This window comes from Lepisma saccharinum, chromosome 5 (genome assembly GCF_977018435.1).
Source record: "Lepisma saccharinum chromosome 5, izLepSacc3.1, whole genome shotgun sequence".
In the NCBI taxonomy this organism is placed as follows: domain Eukaryota; kingdom Metazoa; phylum Arthropoda; class Insecta; order Zygentoma; family Lepismatidae; genus Lepisma; species Lepisma saccharinum.
The window spans coordinates 95277882-95295900 of record NC_139233.1 but is presented as its reverse complement, the minus strand read 5'-3'; positions in this window follow the sequence as shown (position 1 = coordinate 95295900).

Here is an 18019-nt window from a genome sequence, read left to right as displayed (position 1 = left end):
CAGTTATTTGTATATTGATTTTTCACAGTCAACACCGGATCCTTTACGTTATCAGACAGACATTTTTAACCAGAATTACTCAACTGCATATCTTCCTCAGGAATGTTTAAAACATCGAGAAGAGGAGAACGAGGAAGAAACGTACGAAATCACGTTCGAACTGGGATAGACATTCGTCTTCTTACAAGAAACATTCACCTTTCTTGCACGTGTTGAAAAATTCATTATTGAAAAGTGCTCCGTAAAAGACAATTCGTTTCATCAGCGAATGCTGCATGAACGTTTTAAAAGGTAACGTGAAAATTAAACCGTCCACAAAACGTCGTCTGACACCTTACAAGTCGATTTAAGCAATCTCGTGAAACCGAAAGTGAACATCGAAAAACGAAGAAAACGTCTTGTGCACAAAGGTGGATTTCTGCCTTACTTCTAGGTTCTTTGTTATCGGGTCTTCTCGGTACTCTCATTCCTCATTGAGTCTTCCTAGAAAAAGATGATCGTCCATTCACCGGAACAGCTAGCACGTATTCGTAGTTCCGACTCGTCTGTCTGTAACTCAAAAATTATCCTTTCTGGATAAAAAATGAATGATATTCTAAAAATGAAAAATATAAGAGACGATAAAAAATGGCGTCTTTACAGAAAGGAACTGGACGAGTATTTATGGCTGAGTCGAAAATCCAAAGAACCATTACAAATTCCTATTGTTCAAGATAACGACGGTTCTTCTACTATTTCGCCAGGATCGACGTATTTTCCTCCGAACCTGGCAGAGGAACCTGAACCTGAACCCCGTAATACACGTCATCAGTTACAAAATATCATCGACGAGTACCAATCTACGGCTCAACATTTGATAGACGAACGTCAGGAAAAACACTTCCTGATCCAAAGACGTTGAACTTCTCAGCGTCGTCAACCGAAAGCCCTGGACCGTCTCATCGAAAGAAACAGAAAAAGAAGAAGAAAGCGGCTGTCCGTGTTTCCAGAAAAACTACCTTTTCTGAGAACACCTGAGGCATACAAGCTGGTTCATCTGAGAAAAAGCGGTAGACAGAGAGATCAGTCATGGGAGTCCCTAAGTTAAAACACGATAAAATCCTCAACAAAAATATTACGATCCCCGACACCGTGCTTCATTCTCATCTGTAGATCGTTTATGGAACGCGGTACGGGATAAAAATATATCCCCCAATACGGTGCAAAAATGGCTGATGCAGCAGGAAACGTATACTATCCACAAACCTGCGAGAAAAAGGTTCCTCCGAAATCATTACAATGTGTGGAACATAGACATGCTTTGGGAAGCTGATCTCAACGACATGACTTCGATACAAAAACATAACGATGGATACAGATATCTTCTGACAGTGATCGATGTATTCACAAAATATGCCTTTGCATTACCGCTAAAAAATAAAACAAGCAATTAGGTAACCGAAGCTTTAAAAACTATTTTCGGACGAAGCAGGCGAAAACCCGTCACACTACAGACCGACCAAGGAACGGAATTCACGAATTCTACATTCCAGAAGTTCTTAAAAAATGAAAATATAAAGTTTTCGAGAGCTTCAAATTATCCTGTGAAAGCGAGTGTAGTGGAACGTTTCAACAGAACATTGAAGGAACGAATGTGGAAATATTTCACGTCGAAACACACAAGACGTTAAGTAGATATTTTACCGCAACTTCTCGAAGGTTACAATACGGCAATCCACAGTTCCATAGGAATGGCGCCTCGAGATGTAAACGAGTCAAACGTTTACATCGTGTGGAAACGTCTCAACAAAGCTGAAAAACATATTTCACAGCCATCTTCAGATCTGAATGTTGATGATATCGTACGAATCTCTGTCGTCAAAGGACATTTCGAGAAGGGATACGAAGAATCGTGGTCACGAGAACTTTTCAAAATACATTCCCTTGTTCAGCGATCACCTGTACCTGTATACATATTAGACGATTTAAGTGAAGAACCTGTAAAAGGTACATTTCACAAACATGAACTGCAAAACGTTTATTCGGATCCTGACGAAGAGTATAAAATTCATAAGATTTTGAACACCCGGGGAAAAGGTAAAAATTTGGAATATGTGGTTCGCTGGCTCGGATATCCACCTAGTTTCGATTCGTGGATCAAGGCATCTTCCGTAAAACAGTTATCAGAAAAATAATTTCCAAAACATATTTATATCAAAATATATCGTCACAACGATCCAGTGAATTCTTTGTGTTCGGCGAGAATGGACGATAATTGCTATGTTTACCTTCCGTCATCTGCATCGGAGAATTATTTTCCGAACAAAATATTAATCCATTTCAACGTAAAACTTGCAAAACGGATCGATCTGTCTCCAGAATTGTGGGAAGTCGGATTAGCAGAACTGCATTATTCAACTCTATACGACAATGTTTTGGAAACAGATTCTGGAACGGTAATCTTTCCTGTTCGGACGTATGCAAGTGCTGAGGATCTGATCTCTTCCATCTAAGAATCCCTCCCCAACGACCTGGAAATACGGAGGACCGTTCTCGAGAAATTCTGGCATCTTTTGTTGGAACCGCAATGGGACTCGTCGGGATCTTCTGTTTGTACAGATAATGCACTCTATATTAACGAACAACCATTCTATTTTCCTGCAGCAACATATACAATAGAGGATCTGATTCATTTCCTGAAAACAAACCCTGCTAACATTGCTGTTCCTACTCATCTCAGGTTTTTCTTTCAAGAGGCTGTGTACAAACATCTATCCGTGATAGGGGTTCCAAGGCCTGAATCTAACGATGCTCCAACAAATACTGTTACACCCATAGACGAGACTGATGACTATGCTAAATTTCGATATGACATATTGAAATCTATTTATTCTACTCACGCAGTGTCCAACAACGTCGTGGATAAAAAACCCTATACATTCATTTACTCCGATCTAGTGAAACCGCAGTTGGTCGGAGGAAAAATGCTACGTCTTCTACGTCTTACCTGAAAACTGTATTCCGAAACAGATTCATCTTGCACAGTACCCGTAGACCATCATACTTCCAATCCGATTTATTATGTTTCTCTGGATAAAGGTTCTTTCGAAGCAATAGAAATTGCGATGTACGATAGAAAAGTAAATCTCCTACCTTTGAGAAACGGCTCCGTACCCACAATTGCTGTTTCACATTTTCGTAGAAAAGCAAAGTGCTTTTAAAAAACAGTAGGCCTTTATTCTTCTCAGTCTATGCCGAAAAGCGAATGAATAACCATCAATTCGCAGACCGAATATTACAGTAATCAAATCCGTTGGGGAATTGGACCCATCTACCGTTCAACTAGAATTCAGAAACAGACTCCGAGAACTATCGTTCGTCAACGTGTACGTGAAGCGGGTCAAAATCTTCGAAGTAAAGCACAACGCAAAATCGACTCTCTGGTAGATTCCGGTATAAGAACAAAACCAGCAACAAAAATTCCTCAATCGATGTTAAAATGTTCAGCCACCCGTATTAGAACATCTGCGATCCGTAAAAAGAGCGCCTCCAAAAAGCGGAGAAAAACATCCACAAAATCTAGGACAACACGCAAAAGAAAAATTAAACAGAAGGCGGCAGGAAAAGATATTTTTGGATAATGATGGAGAATAACACTTGCATGATCTCGCAGTTCGATCTTTTCAGCAAAAAACCTATTCAGCAAAATTTCGAAAAACTTACACGGTCGCCTACAAGCCTATCGCTTCCATCGATAATCAGAACATACTTCATTTTGCCATTCCGCCGGCAGGAACAGATTTTCTAGATCTTTCATCTGCCTATCTTCTGCTAACGCAGATGGTCAATCAAGAGTGGTCTCCCATGAGTGCTTCCGAACCTTCCAACGCCCTCACAAAAAACTGCGGGGTCGTAAATTATCCTCTCCATTCACTTTTTTCACAAGTTACAGTGGCTCTCAACGGTATCGCTGAAACAGTTGCCGATAACAATTACCCATATAAATCAATCTTCGAAGCAGAAATCAATTACGGCAGCGATGCTGCGAACACGCATCTCACAAATGCCTTGTGGTACTTGGACACACCTGGACATCAACATGAAATCACCGCCGACAACAAAGGTTTTACCGCCAGAAAAGACTTTTTCCAGCACGTTCCGGCAACCGGAAATCCAACGGAAGTGTCTGCCGTAGTCGAACTTATGGGAAAACTACACATAGATTTTTTCCACCAGCCTAAATACCTGATCAACGGCGTTGAAGTACGTATCGATCTATCCAGGTCACGTGATGCTTTTTACATCTGGGGAGATCAGACTTCACCAATCACCAGAATAAAAATTTTAAAGGCTGTTCTCGAAATAAATGACATCATTCCTACTTCTACCACCAGTTTGGCCATAGACAGAGCACTCTATTACGCTCCTGCCCATTATCCGTTCACCAGAAGCGTCATCAAAGCTTATTCTTACGTTGCCGGAACGCAGCAGATTTCGATCGATAATGCTTTTCAAGGTCCTTTTCCGAATGTTGTTCTTTTTGCTATGGTATCCACCGCCAGCTTTCTCGGAGACTGTAAGAAAAATCCATTCTACTTTAGAAGTTTTAATCTATCTTCTTTCCATCTTGTGAATAATGGAGAACTCGTTCCTTACTAACCCTTGCGGTTCACCACAAGAGGAATCGAAGGATTGATAACACGTGCCTATCAAACTATTTTCCGGTACAGGCATTCACCACGCCAATTACGGACACCAGATCACAAGGAAAATGTTCGAGAACGGATCATTTTTCCTGATTTTCGACATAACGCCTGACTCTTCAGGAAACGACACGAACACCAGTCTCCAGGAACAAGGTATCATCGGAGCAGGGATGCAATTTTCTCCCCAGCTGTCGGAAAATATAACATGCCTTCTGTATGCTGAATTCGAATGTGCAGTAGATATAACAAAAGACAGAAGTGTTATCCTCCATCAGTGAGACAAAATTGTCTATAAATATGTTTGCTCGTGTTTCTGGCTCGCAGTGTTATCGAGACAGTTCTGATGTAGACATTATACTACTTGTGATGGTAAAACCACCCGAACGGAAAACCCGTGATATTAATCGTAATAGTGTATCTTCGAAAGTGACAGCTTCCAAACCTGTTGACACACGTTTGCTTCCACGACTGCCAGACGCCAGATTTTACCCTGGACTCATAGAAATGACCAAAGACAGAGATATTATTATAAACATATGAAAACATATCTAACGTGAGAATGGAAAACTCATCGAACTGATAACCTGTGATGATATTTATAATAGTGATTCTTTGGAAGTACTGTCTGCCAAACCTGTTGACAGGCAACAAGCCTCCAAATATTAGAAGAATATCATCTTGAGAGTATAGAAATAACAGAACGCTATACTCTCATTTTACGTTTTCGAAAACATAGGCAGCATGAACACGTCGCAGATCAGGGAGATTCTATCTCGAAACTGTTCCACCAAGAACATTTTCTACGGTGTTTACTCGAGAGATCTTTTACCTCGGACGTTTCCTACCCCTGCCTTGATAATCGCAAACACTGACACTTCCAACTTTCAGGGTACACACAGGGTGGTCTTCTATTTTGGCAAAAACAATATGGCTGAATATTTCGATTCATACGGATTTCATCTTTTCTATCCAGAAAATTCGTAACTTTCCTGAACCGTCATTCCTCGGTTTGGACTTACAACAACATTCCCTTGCAGGGGGTATTGGCCACGACGTGCGGACATTACTGTTGCGTGTATGCTTATTACAAAGCACTCCATGTTACGATCAAGGATTTCGTTCAAGGATTTCCGCCCGGTGTCAGTAAAGATGGATATATCCTACACCGTTTTCGTCAGATCTTCATTCCAAGTGCCCAAGAGGGGATCAATCGTTTTGCTCTATCCACGCGATCCGGTGTCGTGTTATGAGAAAAGCTATATAAATGTGTACTGCTGTATCTTTCTCTCAATGCCGTCGAGACAGCTCTAGTGAAAACATCATGGAGCCTGCTAGGGATTATACAATGGAAAAACACGACAAACTAGTGAAATGCATGACCCATCAGGATGATGCTTCCAAACATAAAACTCGCAAACGTGTGCAACCCCTCAAAATCGAAACTGTCCCTATCAAGAACGAACCGTTGGACGAGGGAATAGATGTGACTACAGACTGATTTCATAAAACGGCGTAGGGAGATCGGTTTTTCCCCAGATACAATCGAATGTCCTGGACTACACAACGTAGAGGCATGTTTAGATCTCTATCTTGCTAACACATATTTTCTGAACAAGGAAAAAAACAAGTTCGTAGCAATAGGATTCGAAAAGCAATCCCCTTTCAATTTGGAGTGGCAGTTCTCGCAACCCCAATTCTTCAGGTGTGATATGCTCTGAAGAAGTGTAGAAAAAATGAAGCCCCTCAGACAGATTTGCCTATACTTAAAACAATAGCAAGTTCCCATATCATCTTATTGTTCACAGTGTATTTTTCTGTCAAAATCCCAAGAATCCTGAATCCCCCCCCCCTCAGACAGATTTGGCCATGCGTGTAAAAGCTATATCTGTGTGATTGTTGTTTATAAACTTGTCAAAAATATGGCTTTTTTGTATGAAAACATGCAATCCTGAATACAATTCTGGTTTTGTCTTGTTCTGTTAATATAAACACAAGTGAGACTTACAGAATATTTATTGCACAGTTCAAAATCCAATTTTGAATTGTATTTAGTTGATATAGAGATGAGGTTTTAAACCTGGTGAAGTGTGTTGTTCATCAGCATAATAGAGCAAAACTATCACCATAACCTAGTTACTGCTGTTGTTTGGGTATAAAAGCACCAGCTCAGCCACTAACTGCTGAACCCAACTGATATTTTGTATAGAATTTTGATTTGAACCCCAAGAAATTTTATATAATAAACAACAACAAAAATGCCAAAACAAAAATATTGCAATCAGTGTAATAAAAATATATCAAGTTCTCATTGGTCTAGGCACCGGCATATTTGTGACTAAGAAATGCAGAAAAGCTACTAAATTGTGCCCAAGATGCTATAAAATATTAAGCAAGGCATATTACAAATGGCATAAGTGTAATTCTTATGTACAGTCATCAACATGGCCCCCACAACCATCTACATCTGGTCTGAAAAGGAAGCATGAAGCACCTGTTAATGCTGGACCGGCAAAACAGCCACGCTATGAACCACCTATCCATAGCAGTATTAATGGCCAATTAAGGGATTATCGGTTTGTATCAGAGCCAAGATGTGGTATTAAGAATTTTTTGAACAGTATAAATCCTGATGTGCAGGCAATTCTAAATGCACAAAACGGCTCTTATAAGCTGTCCCTCAAATTGTTTACACAATATACGAAACCAAATGGCACAAAATTTACACAGCCCCACATAACAGAAACTGTACCGGTATATTCAAATGCAAATTCAGACAAAATAATAAGCAGTTTGATGGATCAATTGAATATTAAACACTCTGAATTTGCAGCAAAAGAGTCTGGATGGAGCCTATGCGGTTCTCCACACAAGTTATATGTTAATATTTCTGAATTCAGTCCATTACAAGGATCTACAAATCTGCCATTACCGGCCAATATTAAAAACAAAAGAGCCGTGGTTAACATAGAAAATACCGACCAGAAATGCTTTTTGTGGTGTATTTTAGCTGCTTTGTTTCCAGTTTCAAGGAATCCTCAGAGAATAAGTTATTATAAACAATATGAACACAATTTTGATGACGCAATGAAGGGTTTAGAATATCCAATGTCTGTTCAGAATATTGATAAATTTGAAAAAAGGGCCAGGGATATGAATGGTAGACAATTATCTATTAATGTATTTATTTGTTCCACTGGTAGTGATAATTGCTTGAAGGCACCTCTCAGAATCAGTACATTTAATAATAATTCTGCTGTTCCGATTGATTTGATCTTAATTGAAGGGGATGGCACATATCATTACACTCTGATACATAATCTTGAATCTTTAGTAAGAAAGCAAATAGACAAATCCAATACAATATTCAAGTTGTGCAGAATATGTTTAACTGTATTTGATGGTAAAAAAATAATAAAAGGGGTTTGTAAAGTGAATGCAGAAATTGCAAAAAATAAGTTAATTGAGCATCTGAAATACTGTGGCAACTATAAACCTGTTCATATGGTGATGCCAATGCCAAGTGAAAATGCAGAATTCAATAAGTTTGAAGCCTTGTTGGAACACCCAGCATATATAGTCTGTGATTTTGAATCAAATCTCAAACCTCTTGCATTCTTCAATCCAGATCCTGAAGAATCTTCAATTACACCATACCAGCTACATGAACCTTCTAGTTTTTATTATGTTGTTGTACAGGATGGTGTTGTTAGTAAAGAATATTCACACATGGGACCAGATGCCATCAAAACATTTGCACATAGAATAGAAAATGAGTGCCGTGACATAGCATCTAATATTTTATTAAAATCAAAACCCATGTTGCCTTTAACAGAGAAACAGATTGAAGATTTCAACAAAGCAGAAAAATGCCCGGTATGTGATTCTGAATTTTCAGATACAAAAATCAAGGTAAAACACCATTCTCATACAGATGGTAAATTCAAAATGGCCCTGTGTAATAGCTGTAATATTAAGATCCAGAGACCAAAATTTATCCCTATATTTTGCCATGGTGCATCCAATTATGATTTTCATCATTTGATCAGATATGAGGGGTTTGACAAGCAGAATTTAAATATTTTAGCTGAAAATGATGAGAAATATATTGCTATTAGCAAAATAATTAAAGTTAATGGTGTTCCTATTCACTTAAGATTTCTTGATTCCTACAGAATATTATCGGCTAGCCTGGCTACACTGGCCACTCAATTATCTGATGATCAATTCAAAATCACATGTGCTTTGTTTCCAAATCAGGACCTGAAATTAATTAGGCGGAAGGGTGTATATCCATATGATTATGTTACAGATTTTTCTAAATTTGATGAGTGTTCTTTGCCACCACAAGAAGAGTTTTACAGCAAAATCAGAGGATCTGGAATCACTGATGATGATTATCACCATGCCCAATTGATGTGGAACAATTTAAAATGCCAGACATTTGGTGATTATCACATGGCTTATTTAAAACTTGATGTGACCCTCTTAGCTGATATATTGCAGGCATTCAGAAAATCTTCTATGCAAAATTATAGACTGGATCCAATATATTTTTACAGTGCCCCGGGCCTAGCATGGTCTTCAATGTTTTTAAATACTAAAATGCATTTGGATCTGATCCAAGATCAAGATATGTATCTGTTTATGGAGCAATGTATAAGGGGGGGCATGGTGCAATGCTCTCAGAGATATGCCAGAGCAAATAACAAATATATTTCTGATTATGATCCTGCACGGCCATCAAATTATATACTGTATGTAGATGCAAACAGCCTGTATGGCTATGCCATGATGAAAAAATTGCCACATGCAGGGCTTGAATGGGTTTAAGATTTCAATATTGAAGATCTTAAGGATTTTGATGACAGTAACTATGGCCTCTTCTTAGAGGTTGATCTGACAATTCCAGATGATTTACACAACACATTTTCTGATCTGCCCCCAATTCCTGAGGTTAAGTGCTCACCTGGCTCTAAACAGAAGAAATTGATGATAACACTGGAGCCAAAACAGGGTTATGTCATATATTACAAGAACCTCCAGTTCCTGATGCATCATGGTGTTCAAGTGACCAAAATTGGAAAAGTTTGAGGTTCAGGCACTTAAAATGGTTGAAGCCTTATATTAATACAAACACAGAGCTTCGAACATCTGCAAAAAGCCAATTTGATAAGGCCTTGTTTAAATTGATGGTCAATTCTGTGTATGGCAAAACTATTGAAAATGTCAGAAAACATACCGATGTTAAAATAATTACTGACCCCAGCCTGAGCAAAATTATTGGTTGCAAAGCCTAATTTCAATTATAGAAGAATTTATGATGAAAATATGGCACTTTTCAACATGAAAAAAACAAAGATTAAGTTTGATAAACCTATTTATGTAGGGGCTGTGATATTGGAATTGGCCAAATTACACATGTTAAAATTGTATTCTGATGTGTTGAATCCTTTTTATGGTGATTGTGTAAAATTGATGTACATGGACACAGATAGTTTTGTTCTTGATATTAAAACAGAAGATGTTTATAAAGATATGTCACAGCCTGCATTGCTTGAATATTTTGATACCAGTGAACATACAAAGATTCAACCCCACAACAAAAAGGTGCCTGGCAAGTTAAAAGATGAGACACTTTGTGATGTTATTGTGGCATTTGCTGGGTTAAGGGCCAAGATGTACAGTTTTGGAACATGTAGTGGTGTTGTTGCCAAAAAGGCCAAGGGCATTGGCAAAGTAACTGTGGAAAAAGAGCTTGAATTTGAAGATTATAAAAATTGCCTCAAATCATGTAGCACCATCAGAACATCAGAATCCAGAATTCAGAGTGAAGATCACTCATTGACTACAAATATTGTAAGAAAAGTGGCTCTGGACCCACATGATGATAAGAGATGCATTTTGTCATGTGGCATACATACTCTACCATGGGGTCATTATGATTTGAAAAATGGGAATCAATGCCCAAACACAGAGCATGATTTGAAATAAATAAACATGCCTATGAACTTATTTGGGTTCAAAAAACGGGCTATTATGGACCTGCCAACACCACAAGCCTCTTCTGATATAATATCTAAACTAAGTGCTTTGTTAATTATTCATCTGAACAGCATACTTACAGATATTGAAGATGAAACAGGCAAAACATTGTACATATTTAACAAAAATTTAAATTATTACCAATTACCTGTAGGTGGGCAATTGCAATTTATTACAACTCCTGAGGGTGATGTTAAAATTTCAGTAGGGAGAAATATTTACAGAATTAAGCACTCAAACTTGATTTCTGGCCCTGTATATACTGTTTCTGCTGGTGACTGCTTATATATATTGAGGTCCCTGGATCCTATGACAAGCTTATACCCTTTTTTATAGAATTTAGAATCAGATATTCAATAATAAATAACCACTAAAACAAAATGCCTAATGATATTTTTGGACATACAAGGCATGAAGATCACAGTGATGAGATTTTGATGCTTGATGTCAGAGTCAAGAAATTAAGAAGTGATTTACAAGCTTTACAAACTACACTCAATGCCAGTCTTCAATTAGAAATTACAAATTTGCAATCACAATGCATGGACCCTCTTCTTAAAATTGATTCTGAACTCAAATGATTGCTTCAGAAATATACTGATTTGGCCACATTAGATAATTTTCAAAGTTTAGAAGAAGCTGTAGCAGCTCTTCAAGCCAGATTTAAGACCCAGGCTAACAACTCTGAGCAATTGAAACAATAATTAGAAGAACAGATAAATAATGTCCAGACACAGCCCCAAACAATTGTCAAAAGCATAAAATCACAAGAAGATTTTGATCTAGTGATTTCCACTCTAAAGGAACAGATTCAGTCACTCCAAATACCTAATCTGGACCCTCTGAACAATGCCATAGCCGAGGTTAAAGAAAAAATTGAGACACTTGAAAATTTTATGAACAACTTGCCATCTTCTGATGCTTTGAATGCAATAACTCGGAGTGTTGCAAATATAAAGCTGCAACTTGAAACATATGAGGATTTTGGAAAAATTCAAAGTTCCATAACCCATCTTGAAGGTACAATAGCAGCAGTGCAAAGTGATTTGGCAAATGTACTACAATCCCGATTGCCTGGGATTGTAGATACCCTTGTTAGTGTCCAGCAACAAATTACAAAGCTTGAAAACCTCAACACTGAATCTGAGCTATCTCATTTTCATCACTTCATTGATGATATCCAAACAAAACTTGAAATTTTACAACAATCAACACCCTCTCAGGCAGATATAGCCCTGCTCCAAAATGCTATGCAAAATGTGGCTGATGCTTCTGAATTAAACAATGTAAAATTGGCACTTGAATTTTTGCAAAATACAGTATCAAATCTGCCTACATCACAGGAACTTAAAAATATTAAGAGAGCAGTGAATCGCATATTGAAATCAGAAGATATCAAGAATATCCAGGCAGAGATCAAACCTCTCACTCAGGCAGTGGCCACTCTTCCAACCAATCAACATATTAATGAACTGCATGCCCTGTTTGAGGATATCAGAAGACAAGTCCATGATCTTACAGCTCAAAATTCAAAATTGGCAGTTGTTGAAAATTTGCAACAAATTGTAGCTATTATCAAGCAACAGCTAGGGACCATGGAATCCAATCAAGCAAATGCTCTGTCTGTTTTTGCCACCCAGCTTCAAGAAATTGTGCAACAATACAAAAAACTTGTTGTGGACATAAAAATCAAACCAGGCCATGATGATGTTGTAAGGACCATCAATGAGCACCTTGAATCTGTAACAAGAAGATTGCTTACAGCAGAAAGAGAAATAACAGGCATAATTGAAAATCCTAAACATACAGTAATTCTTGAATTGTACAGCATCCCCAACAAAGAATATGATTCTCCATTTACACCAGGTGGCAAAATATATATGCTATCCTGTGCACAATTTTATTACCAGCTTTTTGTTGGGGGCATATTGAGACCAATCAAGATCAAATATTGGCTTCAACCACAGGCACACCACTACCCTACCTTATCAATAACAAATGCTGATAACAGAGTAAAAATCACCCGTGTAGAATTGGAGAATTTTACAGATCCCAATACATTAGAAAGATCATATGTTGAAGATGATGGCTCTTTGGAATTTAAAATACATATTGAGGACAAATTATATTTAGAAAATCCTGCAGTCTCAGCTGCTGAACACCCTATAGTTGCAATATTCTTGTTTACATATTATGTCTAGAAAAATTATTGTTGATGAATTACACAGACAAGCCAGATATAATTTTAAGAGACTGCCAGTAGTCACAAAGGGCATAGATGATTTATGGCAGAGCGACTTGATTGAAATGGCAAGTGGACAGCTGAAAACTTAGACAAAATCAACAAGGGCTACAAGTATCTACTCACTGTAATAGATACATTTTCAAAATTTGCCTGGGCTGTGCCACTCAAATCCAAGACTGGAAAATGTGTTACAGAAGCTTTGAGAACAATCATCAATCAGAGTGGAAGATCACCGTGCTATTTGCAAACAGATAATGGCAAAGAATTTTATAATTCAGTGTTTCAACAATTTATTAAAAGCCAGGCAATACAAAATTATTCGAGTTACAGTGATCTCAAGGTCTCAATTGTAGAGAGATTCAACAGAACCCTAAAAAATCATTGGTATAATCAATTTACCCTGCAAGGTAATTATAAATGGATGAATATTCTTCCAGAACTTCTACATAAATATAACAACTCGGTCCATTCCACAATCAACATGAAACCCTCTGAAGTAACTTGATCTGATGAGCAAAAATTGATCAACACTGTTTATTATCCTAAATATCAGCCAACAACAAGAAAGGCCAAATACAAGGTGGGGGATCAAGTAAGAATCAGCAAATATAAGCACTTATTCAAAAGAGGCTTTACAAGAAACTGGAGCACAGAATTATTTACAGTGGTTCAAGTTAAACCTGGGACCCTTAACACATATATAATAAAAGACCACCGAGGAGAAATTCTCAAAGGCAGGTTTTATGAAAAAGAGCTCAGCAAAACTAAACAGCCTGACATATATCTCATAGAAAAAATCATCCGCAGAAAAGGCAACAAGTTACTTGTCAAATGGCTAGGACTCCCAGAACACAGCTGGATCGATGCAGACAAAATAATAATGAACATCTGGGATGTTACAAAGAGGCTGCCAGAACCTGAACAGCAGAATAAGAGAAATGGCAAATTGCTGCCTGATAATATTAGGTGTCTTATTGTTGGGCCATCTGCTTGTGGTAAAACTACACTAATGATTGATAATTTTTTATTGGCACGCAACTGGTTAGACTGGAAAAACAGGCACTTGTATATCTTCTCTAAGAGCTTGGGACAATTAAAATATCAGCAGCTGATGAAGCTATATGATGGATTGGATATAGCCACTTTTGCACCAGATGTTAAGCCATTTCATGAATGTCTCGATAATTCTGTTGTTGTGTTTGATGATATTATACTGGGTAATCAAAACAAGGTTAGAAATTTTTTTACACAGGGCCGACACAAAAACATTGATTGCTTCTACCTGGCACAGACTTTTTCAAAAATACCCAAGCAGCTGATCCGAGACAACAGCAATTTTATATGTGTGTTTCATCAAGATCATACCAACCTCAAACACATACATGATGAATATGTAGGTGGGGACTTGAGCTACAATGATTTTTCCAAGTTTTGCAGTTGGTGCTGGAACCAGGACAGTTATGGGTTTGTCACAATTGATATGACAAGAACACCTAATACTGGCAAATACAGAAATAAAATCAACAATTTTCTAGACATTGAAACATAAATAAATAAACATGAAAAGGCCAATCATTGATGATCTTAAATTAAGAGATTATCTTGTAAAAAGATTTAAAGGATGGAAATCAGAGAACCGAGGAATTTATGAAAAACACAAACAAACAGAACAGCCTATAATTGATGCTATTAGTGAATTAGGTAAAAATATCAAAACTGTTACAGAGCAAAATCAAAATTTAATCAGAGAGCTTGTACCTGTAGCTGCTAGGAACATATTAGGTTATCCATTCACCCCACTTTCCAGTATTCATACACCTAGTCCTATTGCTCCTCGAAGAATTGAAGCTACTCAGGATCCTATTGAATTGGGTCCTCTTGCTCAAAAATATTTAACCACACCTAAAGACAATAAAGATGAGGTGTTTGGCTTATATGCTGACACAGAGCTTGATGGTAGCATCATACAATGAATTGGCAATTTCAGAGTAACATTTATGGGGGATGATCTGATTGTTTATTCAGAATCTCGTCTCGGAGAAAAAGGTGCTTTTGTTAAGTACCCCGGAACACCTGGATTGTGGGAACTGATGACTAGGAAGAGGCCTGGCAGCTATACAGATCAAGATTATGAATATTACAAAGAAATATTAGTAAAATCAGATGCTCTATACCAGAACAATGATCCCACACAAAAAAGAGTCAAGTCGAGCAGTGGGGCAAAATACAATAATTTAATCAAGCCCATATGGTCACAGATCAAGACTGGCAGTGGAATCAAACAATACAACACCCTGCCCAAAGAATTTGTATGGGTTGATGATGTCAGGAAACTTGTAGATAGGTTATTGGTAATAGCTGTGGAGGAAAATGCTGGCAACCACAATTTTTACAATGAAAAGGTTGGAATTATGGACATGATAAGCACAAAATTGTCTAATTTAATAGTGAATGACACTAAGGGGATTGGATATCTTATAAAAATTATTAATACTCTACCACCTAAATTTTGGAATATTTCTGAGGGTCGGGGCTTGGTTAATGACATTATAAACAAGCTGCCATATGAACTACATATTCCAGGCTATCAGTATTGTGGTCCAGGCACAAAATTGGACCATAGATTAAACAGAGGTGATCCTGGTGTTAATCCCCTAGATGCTGCTTGTAGAGACCATGACATAGCATACAACACACATTCTGATCTTGACAAGAGACATGTTGCAGACAAGAAATTAGAAGAGGCTGCATTTGGCAGATTTGTAAGCAAAGATGCTTCTTTGAGTGAAAAAATAGCAGCATTGGGAACTACCATAGCTATGAACACCAAACAAAAACTGGGGTGGGGGTTGTGAATAAGTATATAATAAACCTACAATGAAGGCCATGGGTGTTATGTATCAAATACCTTATGCAGGTCTTAAATCTCTTAAAACTATTGACAGTCTTTTAACCAAAAAACAGCGCAAGAAAAAAAATTCTTGTATTGCCAAGGGTCATGGTATGAAATTGTTGCTTAGCACCCCCCAATTAAAAAAATTACAGCAATCAAGAAAAAAATCACATGTGGGGGGATTTATATTTACCATCCCTGCCATCTTAGCTGCTCTCGGGGCTGTGGGGAGCCTGGCTCGGGGATCAGCCGCCATAGCAAAAACAGTAATAGATGCCAAGAAAAATAAGGCAGAATTAGATGAGCAGAGGCGGCATAACCTGGTCATGGAGAAACAAGGCAAAGGTGTTAAGAGAGCCATGAATAAGTTTAAAAAAAACAAGAGCCGCTTACAAACCAAGATATTGAAGCTTTAATCAAGCCACTGGGCATCAAAAATTTTAGAGGTGTGTACATGTCTGATTCTTTACGAGAACAACCACTCAACAAAGAGTGTGGCATTGTTAATTTGGATAAGTACAAAAATCAGGGCACTCACTGGATCTGTTATCTTTAATATTTTAAAGATGAGGCATTTGTGTTTGATTCATTTGGAGGTGTTCCACCTGAAAATTTAGTAAAATATCTAAAATCAGCTAATCTTTATAACAATAATGCCCGTGTTCAAAACTTCAAAGATGTTAATTGCGGACATTTGTGTTTATCTGTTCTTAGATATATGTCTCAAATAAATAAACCATCAATTGAAGATTTTCAAAAAGCCTTGTGGTATTTAAAACATCATGGGGGTATTCCATCTCACCAGCCAAAATTCAATATTGAAACTCAAATTGCATGATGACATAGTGTAACCCAAAACAATAGCTCTCAGAGCATTTTACGGCATGTACTTGATCCCTAATATTACACACCACAACAACAAAATTGCAGTAGGGGATGAAAAAATTGTCATCACTCCAGGGCAGTATAATCTATCTACTTTAAATGCTCAATTACCCAGAGGTGTATTGTTAAGTCAAAATTCTGTCACTCACAGAGAAGAAATTGTATCTGCTACAGAAACAGTGGATCTGGGTACTATAGGAGAGCTGTTAGGATTTGAGAACAACACAAAACTTGAACCAGGCATCAAACACACTGCTATGAATATAGCTAAATTCTTAGCCATAGAGACTCTGAATATTCACTGTAATGTGGCTGAGGGTATGATCACCAAATCAAATGGCATAGGCACTCACAAACAAACTGGGATCATTGCAACCTTTAAACCTAATTCTGAATTTATGGAGCCAATCATCTAAAATCCATCCCCAACATTATATTTTTTTGTGTGCCATAATAGAATAGATTATATTGAATTGATGGTCACTAACGAAAAAGAAGAATTAGTTGATTTTGCTGGAGCCACAACAACTGCAATCATAGAGATTAATATTTAAATAAAAATACATACAAGAAAAAAATGGAAAATATTGAGAGTTATGAGCTACAATCATTCCCTCCAAACAGGAGGACATTTGCAAATTTAAATCAACCCAACACAGAGATTGAGGTTGATCTTGATGTAGGGGATGGCTTTATACACCCTCACAGAGCAGATCTATACATCAAATTTGATGTTGTAAAGCTCGATTGTACAGATTCTCCGGCAAATTCAAATATAAGATTGGTAGATAATTTTGTGCCACATCTATTCTCTGAAATTGAGGTCAGAAAGCATGGTGTTGTTATAAACAGAGTGGATTATCCCGGCATTACCTCCACAGCATTGGCCACACTAAAATTATCCAAAACCGAGGCTTCTTACTACAAAATAGGTGGATTTGAGGCTGGTGATAAGATATTATCTAAAAACCACACTGTGCTGTTCCCGATGCGCCTGTTGCCAGGATTCTTTTCAGATTACAAAGATATTATGTGGAAGGGTGGTTTAAGAATCACATTTAGAAGAGCTGCAAATGATAACAATGCATTGATGAGGTACAGCACATTAAACTCTACAGGGGAAGCTCTGCCTAATACCCTACCAGATGCAGGAAAATGCATTATTCAGGCTATGGAGCTAAGAATCCCTGTTGTTGAATATGAGGCCAGTTATGCTCTTAAATACAAAGCTGATATAATAAAAAATCCACAGGTTCCTTTACAATTTTA